The sequence below is a fragment of the Marmota marmota genome, unplaced genomic scaffold (assembly GCF_001458135.2).
Source record: "Marmota marmota marmota unplaced genomic scaffold, marMar, whole genome shotgun sequence".
Lineage (NCBI taxonomy): Eukaryota > Metazoa > Chordata > Mammalia > Rodentia > Sciuridae > Marmota > Marmota marmota.
Genome location: NW_026000139.1, coordinates 3,296,044 through 3,315,206, shown reverse-complemented (window position 1 = coordinate 3,315,206; position 19,163 = coordinate 3,296,044).

The window sequence follows — 19,163 nt, the reverse complement described above, 5'->3', positions numbered from 1 at the left end:
TGAGAGCGTGAGCGTGGTGCCCGTGAGCAGGGGACACGATCCCGTACCTTTCATCCCTTGCTGAGTTCAGATAAATCTCCCGGCCGGCCCGGCTCGGGCTGCTCCCACTTATGCAGCTCATGAATATTTAACAGCATCTGCCGGGGAGGCGATAAAGCCCTACCAATCCTTGACAAATATGGCCTAATCTTTTCAATTTCGGGGTGCAAATATGCCTTCTGAGTCCTGTTTGTCACCTAGATTAATGGCCCAGGGTCCCATAATCCTTTGGTGCTAATTCAAGTGGTGGCTGGCCGGCGTGTGCCTGCTGGGGGGACGCTGGGACACACACACACACACACACGCACACGCACACACACACACTCACACACACGCACGGGACGGAGTGATTAGTCATGTGAGGCTTACTTGCTGCAAATGTGCGTGTGTGCGTGTGAGTGTGGCCGTCTTTGTGCGTCCCTGGTGCTGTGTTTATGAGGGTTTGGCTGAGCGTGTGCACAGAGCTAGGTGTGCCCGGCACGTGTGCCCTCTGTCTGCACGAGGGCAGGTGGGCACGTGCCCCGAGGTAGGGCCTGGACGTGGTGCGTGTGCCTGGGGGTTGATGGCGGAGGGAAGGGCACACCACAGTTGGAAGTGCTCCTGCCCCTGCCTGGGTGGTGAGGGAGAGGCAAGGAGGGTGCTCACAGGTGGGAGGACCCCAGAAAATACAGGGGGAGATGCCTCCGGAATGTGTTTGTGATCTATCTGAAAATCAACTGTACGCCCCATGCCCTCTGGGACCATCTCGAGTCCAAATGCTCCAGATCACTGTTCCTGGAAGAGACTCACGATCTGACGTCTACCTGGAATACCGGGAGTTGACAGCCCAGAGGAAGAGATGACATCGATGTGTGTGTGTGTGTGTGTGTGTGTGTGTGTTTCAGGGTCTTCACATGGTGACTTAGTGTGAGCAGAGGTCCAGGTTACATTATCTGCCTTGTGTTTTCTCTGTCTCTCTGTCTCTCTCTGTCTCTGTGTCTCTGTCTCTGTGTCTCTGTCTGTCTGTCTGTCTCTCTCTCTCTCTCTCTCCCCCCCCCACCCCCTCTTCTCAGTAAACCTCCAACACTTCGCCAACACGTTGGACCGGTCCCCTGTGGCTCTGGCCCACCCTCAACGGAGGGAGAGCCACCACGCTGTCCACCAACTCTCTACTCCAGTGGACAGAGAAAGGTCCCCCTCGGAGGGCAGGAGCATGTAACCTCCGTCTATCCCTTGACATTTCCAGGTAGTTCCCTGGTGTCATGGCTGCACCCTGTGGCCTCTGCAGCCGGCCTGATCTTGCTAAGGTCACCCCGAGACCTGCAATACGGCCTCCTTAGGGCTGAGGTAGTAAACATGGGGAGCCGTGTGGGCCTGCCCAGCTTTGGGCGAAAGTCCCAAGGGCTGGGCTTATGTTTCTACCATAGAACAGAGCTTTGGTGACAAATGTGCCAATCCCCCCGACGGAGCCCAGAACAGAATAAGATGAGGGGATTCTAACTCAGCCGCGGCATCAGACGCAGCTGTGCTTAAGTGCTCCCCAAGACGCTTCCAGGTGTGTGACCTTGAGCAAGTCATCTCCCTTCTCTGTGGCTCAGTTTCCCCCGATGCAATCGGGGACAATATGTGGCACGGTCCCTGTGGGTGGCCAGCTGTGAAGATCTCCCACCCAGCCCATAGTATGTGTTTGTGCAAGGCGATCGTGTCTGCCGTAAATTGTCATTTCTCCTATTATCTGCGAATGTTCCCGGTCCCCAGATCACCCACAGCATCTGCTCTGGGAACCCTGAGAAATGACAGCCCTGTCAACAGTCGGCACCTTCTCATGGAGCTCATTCCACACCCGTTCCTCCTGTGACCTCGTCAGTGGGCAAAGCAGACCCCCTCTCCCGTTTGCAAGGAAAGTTCCAGATCAGAGAACCTTCCCACGGTGAAGCGCCCAAGCAGGAACCGGTGTCCTCTCCCTCTGTGGACCGTCTCCTGGGAACACCCCCTCCCGTGGCCCTGGAGCACCCCCAGCCCTGCACAGACAGGCCCCTCCCTCCGTGGGTTTCCCCTTGGCCCACCCTCTGAGGGTGCAGGGTTCAGGGGCTCAGGACAAGACCATGACTGCCACCTCTGTGTAAGAACCCCCTTGCTCTGAAGTGGCAGGGAGCCACCTTGGCCTTTGGAAGAATCAGTGCTATGTGTTTCTCAGTCTCCTGATCACATAAAAATTGCCCTCCTCTCCTCCCCGAGAGTCTAAGCAAACCGGCCCCTAAACAGGTGAGCAAAATGCCCTGTCCCCCCAATCCAAGGAGCTCGGGGCCATCTTTTTCTCCTGTGGATCTCTCTTTTTTCGGATGCTGCTAATTTTCAAAGTGTGCTTGCCCCTCTCTGGGAGATTCTCTCCAGAAACCCGTCTGTCCACACCCGGAATCCACGGTCTCCGTGGTAGCTTATTATCTCCTGCAAGACAGGCACCCGAGCCAAGGGACTTGGTGGGACACTCAGGGCCTCTTCCCTGGCCCTCGAGGACATGGTAAGGAATCTACAAAAGAAAGCTGGAATATTTAAGCAGGGGTTGGCTCTCACGGAAGGTAGCCGTGGGACTGCAGGAGAGCACCTCTACGAGGGCCACCACCCAATGGCCCCGTGGTCCCCACCTCAAGTATTCAGGCCCTTGGGTGGCTCCTGTCCCTTAAGAGCTAGACCTCGTAATCTACTTCTAATGACGACGGCAAAAGAGATGGGTCTCATTCTAAGACTTGGTGGGGATAATACCATGACTTCTGCCTGCTGGCTTATTCTCCATCGGCAACCTTAGGAAAAGGTTTATGTGGCAAGGAACCAGTGTCCCGAACCAAAAGCCAGTGAGAACTGAACCCTGCCAACAACTATGTGAGCAAACTCGGAAGCAAGCCACCGTCCCCCCCCCCCAGGTGGATCCTTGACTGGGCGTTACCCTGGCCGATGCATCCATTGCAGCCGGTGATGGTCCCTGAGCCAGAGGCCCAGCTAAGCTACTCCCAGATTTCTGACCCACAAAAATTGTGAGGGAATAAATGTTTATTATTGAAAGCTATTAAGTTTGTGGTCACCTGTTATCCAGTGGTTGAGCATAGACCATAATAGCACCAGCTTGCTGGGGTCCACTGCCCGCCTCTGCCATTTCCTACTTGTGTCCACTTGCACATACCCCTTCATCTCTGGGTGACCCCGTTTTCTTTTCTGTAAAGAGGAAGTTATAATAGCAGGACCTACCTCAAAGGGTCGTGGTGAGGAGAGAATATGCTAATTTATGCAAAGCAGCTGGTACTGGAAAGCACCTATAGGAGTTGGCATCACCGGAATTGTGACCTCTGAAGGTCAGAGTCCTTTCCTCCCAGCAGCTCCACCCACCAAGAGGGACAGTTGGTTTCCACACGCCTTGAGTCCAGTCTTCCTTGTTACTTGCGTGGAATGCAGTGGAAAGAATTTTCTGAAATTCCCAAGCCTGGATCTTAAGAGGACTGGTAACTTCTACCTCTCCCTCTTGGAAGCCAGTTTCCAGGTAAGAGGTCTGAGACCGCCATGTTGTGAGGAAGCCCAAGCCAGCTGTATGGCCTGAGAGGTCACACGCAGGTATACAGACCCAGAAGCGAAGCCCTGTTGGACCTCCTCCTGTAATCCAGCCGCCATGCAAATGCAGCCACGTGACACCCCCAAGATACCATGTGAAAGAGACGAGCCACCATCCATCCCATGGAGCCTGCTCAACTAACAGAATTGAGAGGATTAATACATCATTGTTGTTTTTAACTACTCAATTTGAGATGGTTTCTTATATGGCCACACTTTACTGAAACAGGAATTATTATCTTTCTTTCTTTTTTATAAGTAAATAAAGTAATATCAACGGCAAGTGGTAAGTGGCCCCAGGGAGACAGGTTCTTCCAAGTCTAACCAGGATGTTGTACAGCCTCAAGACCAAGGATGAGCTGCCCACCTGAGGACACCCCTCATGGAGAGCTGCCCTCCATCATCCCTGGTCAGTGAATCCCCACCCTGAAGTCTTGGAGCTCCGTTGGGTGGGTTTGATTGACACGGCATCTGATGCTCTTCCCAGTCCTGTCCTGTCCACTGCCCAAGCTGATGTCCACTGAAATACAGTGGGTGTGTGTGGGGCAAGGAGCTCATGGGAAGCACCATCATGATCACAAAACCTGAACGGCCTGCCGAGAGCAGGGGCCTACCAAATCCCAGGCCACGGGCCAAAGGACACCAACAATGACCCCAGCCAAGGAAGGACAGCCCACCTGGCAGGTGGCCGATGAACAGGGCAAATGCGCACAGCTCCACATCACCGAGGCCTGAGCACCGAGCACGCAGCCCAGGGCCCTGGCCTCAGCACCCAGGGTGCTATGGGCTGGGCCTGGAATGTGCCCCAGGTATCTGGTGTTGAAGGCTGGATCCCCTGGAGGACAATGCCCAGAGGTGGGGCTTTTCAGTGACCAGAGCACCAGAAAGACAAGGGAGTGGGACACAGGAGTGGTGGGCACAGAATGAAGGAGGAGATGTGGGCAGAGGCCAGCTGGCCAGCACCTTGTGGGCTGAGTCCAGAGTCGGGATTTGATTCTGGAGCCACGTGGGTCACTGAGGGATCGTGACACTGGTGTCCTGATGATAAATAGCAAGCTCTGTCTGGGTCTGGCAGAACTCGGAGCCACGTGAGAGAGACAAATGGATAGTGACCATGTGCAGGGACAGACGTTCCAAGACAGACTCACGCGGAGTTCCCGTGGCCAGGCACTGCCCAAGAACTGGCTTGGTCAGCCCTGTTCCTTCAGCCAGGGAGCACAGCCCTGCCTGGGGGCTGCCCAGCCCCCTCACACTACAGCCCCAGGTTTCCCACTCCCCACGTCCATCCCCTCGTGGGTGGACATATGACGTTGCTCTTCTCGACCTCTCTGGGCTGTTTTATGACTCTTCTTGGACAATAAAAGATGGAGGGTTGGTACTTGACTAGGTCCAAGCTGTGGTACAAGGGGCCCAGTAGCTTCTGTACTCCCTCTTGGAACCCTGCTGTCACCATGGAAAGAAGTCAAAGCTAGGTTGGAAAGGGGTGAGAGGCAGCAGAGACCAACACAGAGGCAGCCCCGCTGCCCCACTGAGGCCCCAGAGATGTGAGGGGTAAAGGTCAGCAGAGCTGGACCACAGCTGTCCAGAATTGCAGAAGGACCCAGCCAAGGCCCAAAGAAAGTATCCCCTAAATGAGAGCAGCAATAATCGATCATTGTTTTAAAATCTTAAATACTGGGGCAACTTGTTACACAATCTGTGCTGACTGATACACCCTCAGAGCCTCAACTCCTCCCTGACAACCAGGGCTGATACAGCCTATTCTCCATCCCACAGAAGTATAAAAGGAATACCGAAAATCACACCAAAAATAAAAATAATCATAATCATATCCTGCCATGGTGGGCAAGGAGGAGTTAGGGACCCCCTTGCCCTCACCATGGCCTATTTCTCCCACTAAATTCAGCTAAGAATAACCAAATATTGTTAATGATCCCTTCACATCCTTGATGATTCTATAAATATAAGGAAGCATCATTTACGGAGCTATTTTTCTTGCTACAAATCACTCTTTTCATTCCGCAAGTATTTGTTGAACACCTACTGTGTGAAAGGCACATGGTGGCAAAAACGAGCAAAGTCCCCAACCTCATGATATCGCTGGTGAGTTGGAAGGGCAGACATACAGGTGAAAAAATAAATCATTCTGAACCGCAATGTGATACTCTGGTGATAGGAAAGAAGCCTATTTATAGAGAGTGGGCAGAAATGACTCAGAGAAGCCAACATTTCAGCTGAAAAATGAGAAGAAAACAGTTTTTTTCAAGAGTCCTGGGAGCCAGGTGTGGTGGCCCGTGCCTGTAATTCTAGCAGCTCAGGAGGCTGAGGCAGGAGGATCGCAAGTTCAGTGCCAGCCCTAAGCAACTCAGTGAGACTCTGTCTCTAAATATGATATTTTAAAAGGGCTGGGGGTGTGGCTCAGTAGTCAAGTGCCCCAAGGTTCAATCCCTGGTACAAAGAAAAGTCCAGGGGAAGAGACTTTCAAGGCAAGCAAACAGCCAGGGCAAAGGCCCTATGGCAGGAAACAGCTTGTTGTGCTCAGCAGGATCAAGAGGAGGTTCCAAGCTTGGAGCCCTTTTCTCCTGGCTCATTCCTTATCAGTTGTAAAAATGACCATGAAATCTCTGCTGCCCTTTCCTCCAAGAGAAGTTTCCCCACCCGCCCTCCTTTGAATCTAGGCTTGGCCATGGGACTTGCTTTGGCCAAGGGGACATCAGTGATTGTGATGTGAGCAGAGACTTCAAACAAGCTTGAGCATGAGAGTCTGCTGTCTTGCTTTCTGGAACCCCCCCCCCCATGTAAAGAAGCCTAGGCAAGCCCGCTGGGGGCTGAGAGACACATGGAGCTGTGATGAGCAGCTGAGACCCCAGATCTGACAGCTACCAATGGCCAGAAATGTGAGTGAGGCCATCCTCGACCTGCAGCCCCCGTTGAACCAGCCCAGGCCAGAAGACCACTCCAGACATCCAGCATCCCAGCCCATGCACCGTCTAAATCACTAATCCAATTGTCCAATTGGTGTTTTAAAGACTATGTTTGCTTGTTATGCAGCAAAAGCTGACCGATACACTCAACCTCACCAGTGATTTCAGGCTACCTTATTGTATTTGGGGTGATTTTTCACACACACACACACACACACACAAATCTTTGTTCCATTACCCAGATTTGCTGAGTAGGAACAGGAGGAATGAGAGGCGCATGCCCAGTGGTTGCTAGGCTCCCTGAGACCCAAGTGACGGTCACCTCTACCCATGGGAGATTTAAATTCCTATCATGATAAAGATACAAATGACTGTTGGGGCTGGGCAAAGACTCCAGGTCCATCCATTGAATCTGTTAATGTTAGATTCATTTGTTCCAGGGATGCACCGTTTGAGCACCTACTGTGTGCCTTCCTTTGTGTAAGGTATACGGAGCTACAGGAAAAGCCAGTGGGCCCAAATCCTCACCTTCCAGGAATCTACAGCGTCAGACTCATGGAGAGCGCCCGCCGGGCTGGAGATTGAGAGCAGCGGGAGACCCCTGAAGACCCCTCGGATGACACCGTCGAGGCGTGAATTTCGTATCATAATTGGCATCAGCCAGTTGTGTAGTCAGGCTGCGTGCCTGTGCGAGCACGTAACAACGGAGCCCCACCACCCGGCTCAACTCTAAGGCACCCACAAAAACGGTGTTTAAATACTGTCACACGTGACACCTTGGTGTGTGGGTGCACACGTCCTGGTTGTCCTCCCAGGTCCTTTGCACCCTATCTTCGTCCCAGAAGGTTCAGCCACAGGGACTCACCTGGGACTCACTCCCTTGGGTGCATGGTGGATCCAGCCACTCAGAGGCACCAGCAGGTGACGGGGGGGTCAGATGCAAGGTGGGACACTTAGCCTCGTTGGGTGGTGGTGACTTCCCTGCTTCTCCCCAGGGAGGGGGATCTGGAGGGGGACCTACTCCTTGGCACCCCTCCACTCCCTGCTTTTTCAGCCCCTCCCTTTGTAAGCAGACCCTCCTGGATCACCCTGAGTTAGAAGCCATGCCTTTCCTCCTCCAGTTTGCCGCAGACCCCACCATTCCCTAGTGCCCTGAGGTGAACTGGACAGCGGCCTCCGCGCATGCTACCCGCCTGGTCCATTTCAGTTTGAACCCCGTGCTCATGTCAGCTGAGGCCACCCTCCACTCACAACCACAGGTCCAGTGCGAGACCCTGTGGCCACGAGGACCTCCTGCCCCGGGGAAGGGAGCATTGTAGGGACCTCCTAAACAAGGACCAGAACGGCAGGCCGAACCTGCAAAGGGGAGGCGGGTGTGGCAGGTCTCCCAGCCAGGGACATGGCCAGTGCCTCGTGAGGGCCCAAGCTGCTTGGGCTCAGGGGCTCCCCATTCTCTCCTTCTCCTTTGTCCTAGGACCCTCCCTGAGGCCCAGAGACAGCCAGGACCATGCTGAAGGACCGACGGCCAGGGGTGCCCTCCCATCCCTTGACATGGACTTTGCACGGGGACACAGCGTGGGGACAGGGCTGTGGGACTGACAGAGCAGATGAACAAAGAGGCCAGCCTCCGCTCTCTGCCTCCCTCTCCTCCTGTCTTCCCACGGGTCTCCCCCAGGCCCCTGTCTCTCCCTCCCCTCCGTGGCCTCCCCTGTCCCCTGCTCCTGCCCATCTCTCTCTCTCCGTCCCCCCTTCGGCTGCCTCTCTCTCCCGGGCCTTTCCTCCTTCATTCCTTCCTCTCCACCCTCTTCCTCCCGCTCTGCCCCTCCTGCCTCAGCTCCCGCCCCTCCCTGTCCCCACCCCATCCATCTTCCCCGCTGCTCTCCCCACCCGGCCTCCCTGGCGTGGTGACAGGGAGCGGTTGGAGAAAGATGGATGGAAATGACACTCGGGCTCTGGCGTGACTGCCACTTGGTGATGCATTGGGAGCGGTGCGGGCTCTCTGTGGGAGCCATACAGATGAGACAGTGACCTCCTGATGCACAGGGTCAAGGACACAGGAAGGGCAGAGGGCTGGGGCCTGGGGAGGAAGAGAGGCCTGGGCCAGCGTCCGCTGGGCTCCTGCGTCCTGGGACCCGGCCAAGGCAGGGCCCAGTCGGTCTTGGAAACCACGTGCAAGGCCTGGGGTTGCGGGGAGGCCTCCTCCCTTGGCCTGTGCCCTGGTGAAGTCGGAGGCCATGGGGAGCAGAGGGAAGCCCTGGGCTTTGGCTCAGCCCCCAGATTCCCAGCCTGGGGCCTGCTCCATCACGGGGACCCTCAGAGCACCCCCCAGTCCCTCAGCTGAGACGTGGGGTAACACCAACGGCATCCGGGTGGGGTGGGGGGATTTCCCTCTCTCCCACTGTCCCAGGACACACTGAGCGCACCCTGCCTGCAGGCCCTGCTGTAAGAAACCATGTCGGCCACACACACGGGCACACGCACCCTGCCATGTCACATGGTCCCTTCCCCCGTGTCAGACTCAGGCGCACCTGAGTGGCTCCGTGCACTATCAGGAAATGGAGAAAACCCACTAAGTTCCAGAAACTTTCCAGCAAGGAGAACCCCGAGGCATGGCCTCCTCTATCCCACCTCTGTGTTCCCAAGGTCCTCCGTCCAAAGCTCTGTCCCAACGGGCCCTGTCCTGGGAGCCCAGCAAGCTGGGTTTGTCCCCTGTTCCCTTTGAAGTGAACGCATTTCCTTCCTCATCTTCCCTCGGGAACTATTCAAAATTGGCATCTTCCAAAACCCCTGAGACCACCTCGCTGCTGCGCCTTTCAGAATCAAATAGTGCAGCGCTCACCCCCACGTGGCCCTACGTGCTGCTCAGAGGCTCCTTACAGAGGTGACTTACAGTGGAGGTCACCCCAGAAAGCCCATTGTGGGTTTAACATATCCTGAGCCAGCATCAGCCAGTTCTGTAGTCAGGCTGCGTGCCTGCACGAGCACGTAACAACGGAACCCCACCACCTGGCTCAACTCTAAGGCACCAACAAAAACCAGGGAAAACAAATGCCGGAAGCCAAAAGTGCACTGAAGACATGTAAAATCTATAGCGCACGATCACTTAGTGACCCAGAGCAGTATGGCCTCGCCTTCCCCCTGGGTACTGTGTGGCTGACGGGAAGCTGCACTCATGCTGCTGCTGGCCTCCTGCTAGAGGGATGGACCAGGTGTCACTGGCCCAGACAAGATCAAAATCCAAAGCCCCTCACTTTCTTCTAAACAGGTGTCGCTTTTACAGTGTCAACAGGTCAAATCGTGGAGGGTCAGACACCGTTCACGTGGTAATGTCCTCTGTCCACCTGGTTGTGATGGCCCTCAGAAGGTCCATGCTTCTGTCATCAATGTGAGAACAACATGCCTACTGACTCAGGGCTCTCCCTAAGGCCAGAGCCTCAAAGCCAAGCACCCTCCACAGTTTGCACAATCCCAGCAGAAGTGAGCTCAACCCCAGCCAGACACAGATAAGTGAATTATGGTAGTGATCTCTGCATCAACCCTCTGCAGTTTGGGGCATGTTGTTACCCAGCATTAGCTGATTGATACAACTTTCCTGGCAAGGGCATGTGTGGGCTTTGGGCTCACTTAGGCAGTAACCTGTCTGGGCCTCTGTGGCCTCCTTTGTGGAGTGGGGATAACAATACAGACCACAGTGTGCGGTCATCGTAAGGACCCAGTGGAGAGTGGGGCTCCTGGGCTCTCCAAGCCAGCTCCCACAGGAAGGTGGCTGCAGGTCCTCATCACCTGCATCAGCAGGAAGGGCCAGGACGGGGCTTGCTCTTCTTCCCGGGCAACAGGGGTTCCACTCATGCACGCAGGAAAGCTGAGCCCAAGCTAAGATTGGGACACCACAGAAAGGGACCTGGATCAAGGTAGAACTCGAGGTTCAAATCCCAGCTCTGCCCCCTGCTGCTGTGTGACACCTAATTTCTGAGAGCCTTCTCCTTCCATGACATGGGAACCATGGGTCCCAGGATGCCCACCTGACAACCCTGCACTGAACACGGGGGGCTGGCAGGGCACCTGCACACAGCACCGGCTGGTGGAAGGTGAGTTCCTCTCTCCAGGAGCCCCAGCAGCCCGCAGGGCTGAGCCCTGAGGTGTCCGCACCCCGGCTTCAGAGAGCTGGCTCCTGTTCCCGGGCTCTGGAGTCGTCCTGCCCACACTGCCGTCTTTAACCCCTGACCCCTTCCCGGCAGAGCAGAGGGTGGGCAGGGGTGGGAGGAGTCACACCCTAGAACAGGGGTCCCCCACCTGAACCTTGCATCAGCACCCCTGGAGGCTTGTGCAAGCACAGAGTTCTGGGTCCCCCGCCCCCAGCTCCTGATGCAGTGGGTCTCTGGTGGGACCTGAGAATCTTCATTTCTAACAAGTTCCCGGGACTTGGTACTCCTGAGCCGTGGGCCACGCTGAAGACCCACAGCCGAATCCACTTGGCCGTTGGCAAACAGCTGCTTCCAGGAGCCTTGTTCTGTGTTCGAGGAAAGAGTTCCACTGCTCAGATGGCTGAGGAGGTGCTCAAGGAGGAAGAAGGAAGGAAGGAAGAGAGAGGGAGGGAGGGAGAAAAGGAAACACTACACAGCACTCAGCCTTGTTCTGTTCAGGAATATGCTGGGTTAAATAATTTATTGCTGGACATAGAGGTGCACATCTATAATTTCAGCAGCTTGAGAGGCTGAGGCAAGAGGCCAGCCTGGATAACTTAGGAAGACCTTGTCTCAAAATAAAAAGATAAAAAGGGCTGGGGAAGTAGTTCAGTGGTAGGTTCAATCTCCAATACTGCAAAAAACAAACAAACAAAAATCTCCTTCCTCACCTACTGGAGAGCCCACAGTGAGGTCCCTCTCAAAATGCCCAAACATACCATGTTTGTGGGGGAGGGAAGATTTTGGCAGGGCTGGCCTAATTTGGCCTTTATTTACTATAGACCCTGAAACTAAGATGTTAGCAGGGTCCACAGCAGGTTGGCTGAGCATCCAGACACTGAGGGGACACCCCCATGGTTAAAAATTAGGACAAAAGAAACTCTGTGTATAACCACAAGAATGGGAAGTTATACTCCCATGTATGTATTGTATGTCACAATANGGAGTCAGAGGAGAAGAAGAGGAAGGAGAGAGGAGGAGAGGGAGGGAGGGTTTAGAGAGATTAAGCCACTAGCCCAAGATCACAGCCAATGACAAAGCTGGGTTTTGAACCCAGTTCTCTAACATCCCACCTGATTATCATTTCACCGACTTGAAGTAGCCCTTGTCAGAAGTCGGGGCTTGGAGTGCGTGAACTGGACCCCTCCCCAGCTCAGAACCCTCCCCAGGACCTGGGCTTATCGCCCCTATATGACACTGTTTCAGGGCCCGCGGTGACTTCCCTGCTGAAACCTGTCTCTCTACAGCATCCACAATGGCCTCCCAAGGATCCCTGCCCCGAGTGCTCATGTCCTTGGTCATCCCCGCCCACGCTGAATAGGTCTCATTTGCACAACCAAGAGGATCTTGTGGAAATGACAGTGTGTGACTTTCCAGGTTAGGTCATAAAAGACATGCGGCTTCTTCCTTGCACGCACGCTCTCGTTCTCTCTCTCTCTCTCATAGATCACTCGTTCTGGGGAAGCCAGCCACCAATTCATGAGGCTCCTCAAGCTCTGCTGGGCGGTCCCCAGGGAGAGGAGCCAGCTTCCTGGCCATGTGAGGGCACCGCCTTAAAAGTGCACAGATCGTCCAGCCCCAGCCCAGCCTCAGCCCAGCCTTCCGAGGGCTGCGCCCCAGACACAATCCAACTGCAAAGTCATGAGACCCAGACCACCCGAGTCGACCACTTCCATTTCCAGCCCTCCGAAACGGTAAGGTGATAAATGTTGTTGTGTTAAACTGCTGGTTTGTCCCGCGTCTGCAATTAGCTAACACACTGGGCAATCTTTAGCTCCTTTATCCTCATCTCCCAGGAACCAAATAGCCCCAGAAAGAAAAACCATATGCTTCCCAAGGACCAGGGGGTGTGATTCATCTCCTGGTCCCCAGCGTCCCAGGCAAGAGGGCTCCTCAGTTGCTGGAAACGACTAACCGTGGTGGGCAGTGAAGGGGGAGTTCAGAGAAGCCCAGAGACCTGAAGTGGTCGCCACGTTCTAAGGGGAGCCCTGGAACGTGTTTTCCGTTGATCTCCCAGACGGTGTCCTCATAGGACCTCGACACGGAAGCCAGATCCCAGAAAAGTCCTCCCCTACACACTATAGCCCAACTGCCACACTCCCCAGTCCTCCTCGTCCCCTACCTGGTCCCAGGGGTCAGCAGCAGGAAGAAAGACACAAGAGGACCTCTGGCCTGAGGCCAGAAGTTGGGAGCAAGCATCCATCTGGGCCTTCGCCTCGGGGGGTAACCCCTCCTCCTCGGCCCGGCCACTTGTTGACTTTGGGACCTCGAATGAACCATCTATTGCTAAATTGCAACTCACCCCAAAGCTTCCAGCAATAGGCATTTCTCACGGTTTCTGTGGGTCAGGAATTGGAGCAGAGCTCAATTAAGCTTGAGGTCTCTCAAGAAGTAAGTGTCTGGCAGTGGGATGTCAGCTGAGGCCACGGCCAGCTAAAGGCTTGGCTGGGGCTGCAGGGCCCGCTTCCAGCATGGCACACGCTCATGGCTGGCGGGCTGGCATGGGCTGTTGGCTGGGGGCCTCAGGTTCTCTCCACGTGGGCCTCCCACAGTCTGCTTGAGTGTTCTTACAACATGGCGACCGGCCTCCCCCAGGGAGGGCAATGCAGCCCTGATTCAGTGTAGGTGGACACTCCCCAAGGACAAGGACCGTTGCCAGGGATCAAGGGCAGGTCTCAGCTTCTCCACACTCAGCTCCACCCTCTGAAGAACAGGGGAGGTTCCCCACTCAGACTGCTCCACAGGAAGCCCAGTCCTCTTGCCCAGCCACCTGGGCTCCTGACCCCCTCTAGCGTGAGGCACAGCCCCCCCAGAGCAGCCCCAGCAGAGTTCCATGAGCTGAGTGGTTTGAAACAACAGGAATTCCTTTTTTCACGTTGGAGTCCAGAAGTCCTAAAGCAAGGTGTCAGAAGACACCGTGCTTCTCTGAAGTCTCAGGGGACCTGTCCATGTCTTTCTCAAGCTTCTGGCACTGCTGGCAAGCCCTGGCCAGTAGTGGCCTTACTCTGATCCCTGCCTGTTTTCACGTGACTCTTTCTTGTGTCCTTACACACCATCTTCTTACTGTGTCTGTCTCTCCTCCTCTGCTTTAAGGACACCACCCTGTCAGATTAGGACCCACTCTAATGAAATCCTTTTAACTTGGTGATATCTTTAAAGACCCTATTCCCAAATAAGATCTCATTGCAGATACTACCAGTCTTAAACAGATGGAGGAGGACGTTGTTCACTCAGTTCATAACACTTGCTGAGCTCATCTGCACCCCAGGACCTTTGCACCAGCCTCCTCCTCCTCACTACCACTCCTCTTCCCTCACCTATTTGGATTCCTGTCTCCTTTTCATGCGTCCTTCTTCCACATTGTCTCCTCAGAGAGGCTGTCCTCTCTTCCCCTTCTAAAGTAGCCCCTCTGGCTGGGTACGGAGGCCCACATGATCCCAGCAACTCAGGAGGCTGAGGGAAGATCGCAATTTCGAGGCCAGCCTTGGTAACTTATCAAGACCCTGTCTCCAAAGTATAATCAAAAGGGCTGGGGATGTGGCTCAGTGGTGGAGCACCCCTGGGTTCAATCCCCAGTACCAAAAAAAGAGTATGAACCCAATGAAGTAGCCCGTCTGTCACTCTTTCACATACCCCTGTCTTTCAGAGAAGAAAAGGAACTAAAATTTAACCAATTCATCCAGTCATTCATCCATCCATCCATTCATTCATTCATTCATCCATTCATCCATCCATCCAGTCAGTCATTCATCCATCCATCCATTCATTCATTCATTCATCCATTCATTCACTGGGTGCTGTCTCTCCTGCAAGTATAGAAGCTCTCTAGGACAGGACAGTGTCCGTCTGTCTCTCAGCTATTTCCGCAGCACCTAGCTCAAACCGGAGCGCATGTTATTATGCTTAGTTTACTAATGGAAACCCGCCTGAGCCCGCAGCCTGCCCGCCACCACCTGTGGAGCTTCATTGCCACGTGCCGCGCAGCTGTGTTACTGCCCATGTGAAATTCTCTGTCGCTCTGCTGCCTCTTCGGCCTGCACCAGGCTCTCCGCTGTGCAGGGAGTGGGCCTGGGGCCCCTCCGCCCCCGGTGTCTCCTACAGGCGCCCCTTTCTCTGGCTCCAGCTGACAGATGCCCCTGTCCTGAGAGGCCTGACCCCTCCCTCTGTCTGGAGGCTGCTCCTGGTGGGTGGGTCCTGGTGGGTGGGTGCCGCCCCCGCTCCACCTCCTGCACCCGTGCAGCCCGGTCCACACGGGCTCTGGACCAGTGCCCCTCGGAGCATCCCCTGAAGCTCAGGGAGCGCGCTGGGCTCGGCACTCTGGGCCTCAGAGGGGCATCTCCTTTCCCATGGGGCACCAGGTCTGTGCGAGAGAAGGCCTGGTGTTCAGCCAGGCACGTTGGCTGCCAGACCCGACCTCATGAGGAAACTGAGGCTCAGAGAGGTGCACTGACTTGCTCGGAGTGACCCAGCCAGAGGGCACAGCAGGCCTCTGACAGGCACAGCTGGTTCCAGATTCCACCCCACTGCCACCTCAACAAAGAGCCCAGTGTCCACACCTCCGTCCTTCTCACACTGATGGGCCCATTTACCTTAATGATGAGCAAAGAAAGGAATTTGGGTTAAATTAGGGGACCAGAGGCCCCCCAGCCCACGCCCACCCTGCCCAGTGAGCGGTTCAGAAGCCCCTGGCTCTGTGGGGCCCTGGGGGAGGGCGAGAGGCCACCAGAGAAGTCCGCACGGGCCCAGGAGCTGCCGAGGCTTTGCCCGGTGCCAACAGTTGCTGAGATCGGAGGTCAGAGGTCAAGAGGAGGGAGGTGGCCCAGGAGAACTTGTGACCCTCTGGAGGAACCCCCCACCCCAAGTGAAAATCAAAGACGTGGGGCTCCTCAGAAACGAAAAACCTGAGAACAGTGTCACAACCTGCTGCGGCGCCCTGGCCGTGCAGGGAGGGACAGCGTGGGCCCCTGGGATCCTAAGGCTCTGGGGGGGGGGGGTGGGGCCTGGAACTAGATCCTGGAGGAGGAGCAAAAGTCCCGGTTCCATCGCGCATGAGCTGTGAGGTCAAGAGCAGGCTCCTCACCCTGCGCGGGCCTCGGTGTCCCCCTCCGGACCAGGACAAGGAGCAGTGCCTCCCGAGGATGAGAAACGGCTGTGGAAGCTCTGGAAGGGTCCAGCGCAGCCTGGGGTCAGGCAGACCTGGGCTCCCATCCAGCCTGGGGGGTGCAAGCTGTGTGACCCTCCAGGACCCTGAGCCTCTCTGAGCCTCAGCTCACCCGCGAGTGGCGGATGAGCAAAACATCTAGCTTGAGGTGCCCACCCCACCCCCACCCCCGCTCCTCCAGGGCCAGCATCTTCTTCATAGACGCCAGCGCTGTGGCCCCCCAGGGACTGGGCTTCTGGGTCCAGAGACGCTGGAGGAGCCTGGATCCGACCTGCAGGAGGACAGGGACAGAGTGGCCAGGAAAGGAGACGGCCACCTTCCCCAGAAGCGCACGGGCAGCGATTTCCCGAGGTGAGGGGGGCCCGAGCCTCCGCGGGAGTGGAGCCCATCTGTAATCGCAAGGCAAGCATTTTTCCACCCTTAATGGGGGACCCGACCAATCCACCAGACACCCTATTTCTCTCTGTCGTTCCCCTGCCAAGTCAGCAAGCTGACTGATCTCCCCCGGGTGATTAATTTTCCCCTTGACACCCTGGGGAATGAGACATTTGTCCCAAGGGTAGAGAGACAAAGGGGCAGGCTGTGAGGATCGGGCGGGCCTCAGGCCTGGCCCACCGTCCCCTGCACCGGGAAGGCCCAGGACAGCAGGCAGTGGGGGCCAGATCCCTTTGGAGGGGGAGTAGTGGCAACCTTGGGGGACTCAGGTTTGACCGATCTGACTGGCTGTCTCACTTCCAGAATCACTAAATCCCTGGATCAAACCAATTAGAAAATAGTGACAGTGTGGTTGGGGCATGGGACACACATTTATTACCTCCAGGTCCCCCTTCTTACCCTCCTGGGACTGCAGCCGGGTAGGCACATTCCTAGAACCAAACTCCTCACATCGAATGTCTTGTCTTGCTTGCTGTGAGCTGTGGGACAAATCACTCAACCTCTCTGAGCCTCCATTTCCTCGCCCGTTGAACAGGGCCAATCATTTTACTTACCTCCCAGTGAGCCAGGAGCCCCAGGTCACAGGCATCTAAAATCTCGGAGATGCACCCAGTACGTGTGGGCTGCATTTTAAGGTCTGCCTCTTCCTCTTTGCCTCTAAGCTCTCGGACGGAGTTTAGGGCTCTTTCAAACTCGAGTCATTTTCAAAGGCCCCAAGCACCGTTCTTGAGAGACTCCGGTGGCATTTCTAACAGCATTGACTTAATATGTTCATTTCAATCGATTCTGTGTTATACTTAAGTTTATTTCAGAAGGAAACTTTTCATCCTGACCTTAAATGGAAAATCACGCCGATGTCATCATAAGAAGGTAACCAGAAAATCAAATGCCACGAAAAGGAGCCATTACTATTCAATCCTAGCTGGCCCGGGAGGATCCGAGCGGGGGCCCGCTGGCTCATGACAAAGGGGCACAGCGAGGGCTGGGGTGGCGTTAAGCAGGAAGCAGTACCAAGCGGGGACTCCCCTGGGTAGAATGCCGAGGACAGAAAGGGGACTTTCTCACATGACATCCAGGGTCTCCCAAACGTGGCGACCAAAACCTCTCACGGAGCCCCAGTTCACAGCCATTCCAAGGGCCACACCATCCTGGGGACGTTGCAGCTCTGACTTCAGGTGACTTGGCACCTTTGGGTCTCAGGATACGGAATCCAGGCTGCTGCTGAGGTCAGGAAGCAGCCTTGGGCAGGACCCAGGGGTGCAAGATGCCACCAAGGACTCACCAGGGCCTGGGTCTCGCAGAACCCCCAGTCCATCTGGGTTTCCACGGAATGAAGCCCAAGTTACGGAGGTGGTTTTTCCTGCCGGGCTTTCCTCCTGTGGCCTGTGGCCTGTGGCCCCTGAAGCCCGGGCCCTGGCCCTCTGCCCGTGTCAGGCTGGAGTTGGGGGGAGGGGCTGGCTGGCCTTCAGCAGGGTCCTGAGGGGGAAGCAGGGGTCTGCAGCTTGCCCGTGTCCAGGATTGGCAGGAGAGAAGGCAGCGGAGAGGCAGCAGGGTCAGCGGAGAGGGGACTGGAACAGCAGGCTCCCCTCCCCTCTGCCACCCCCCACTCCTCCAAGCCCGCGCCTGGCAGGGGGTCGTGCTCTTAAACACAGCATTGTCGGGGCTTTGGGACTCGCCTACGAAATCCATTGGCAAATATTGAGCACCTACTATGTGCCTTGTTGAATTCATCTTTGAGGTCTCCCTCCATACCCGGCACACAGCCTGGAGAACAGGTGCTTGAGTGTTTTCCAAAGGCAGAAATGAATGAGGGGCAGAAATGAGTCGATTGGATGGGTGGACTGGTGGATGGGTGGACAGATGGATGGACAGACAGGCAGATGTGTGGATGGATGGATGGACAGATGGATGGACAGACAGGCAGATGTGTGGGTGGGTGGATGAGTGGATGGGTAGGTGGGTGGGTAGGTGAATGGATGAATGGGTGAATGAAGGATGGATAGATGGATGGGTGGGTAAGTGAATGGACAGATGGGTGAATGGAAAGATGGATGGACAGATGGATGGACAGACAGGCAGATGTGTGGGTGGGTGGATGGGTGGGTAGGTGAATGGATGATGAGTGATTTCAATAAATGAGAATGGGATAAATAATTGGTGTGTATGTCAAGGATCTTGTCACAAGCAACAGAAATACTCTGACCAGCTTAATCAGAAAGCAAACACATGGTTGGCTGCTGAGCCTCCCCCAGAGATGGTCAGGAATGGAAGAGGACCGGGCTGGGGAAGCAGGTGAAAGCAAGGGAGGCTGACACCAGAAAGCCTACCCAGGGCCTCTTAGACAGACAGGGGAGTCCATGCACATGCCACCGACGGCCGGCTCTCTTCCAGATGCTCTGGACACTGCTGCTGGGCTTCCACTGTGAGTCATAACTGGACATTATTGCCACTGGACAGCAGATGTCTCAGCCATGAAAATATACTGGCCCATTCCAGTTTCTTTGGCTCCCCCAGGCCCTTCAAAATCCAAAGTCCTGGGCGGAACCATCAGTTAACTGAGTGGGTCCCATGGCCGAGTCCCAATGGCCAAGTGTGAAGAGAAGGGTATCTGCTCCCCCCCCCCGGGCTTCTTATGGAAGACACAGCTGGGGCTCCCCTCAAGATTCACTTGATGGAAATCCCTCCAAGCAAGAAGTAAATAAATGAAATGAACAAATGAATGAATTTGTATGTTAGTCAGATAGATGGATGGATGGGTGGATGGGTGGATGGGTGGATGGATGAATTTGGTGGGTGGATGGGTGAGTGGATGGATGAATGGGTGGATGAATGGATGGGTGG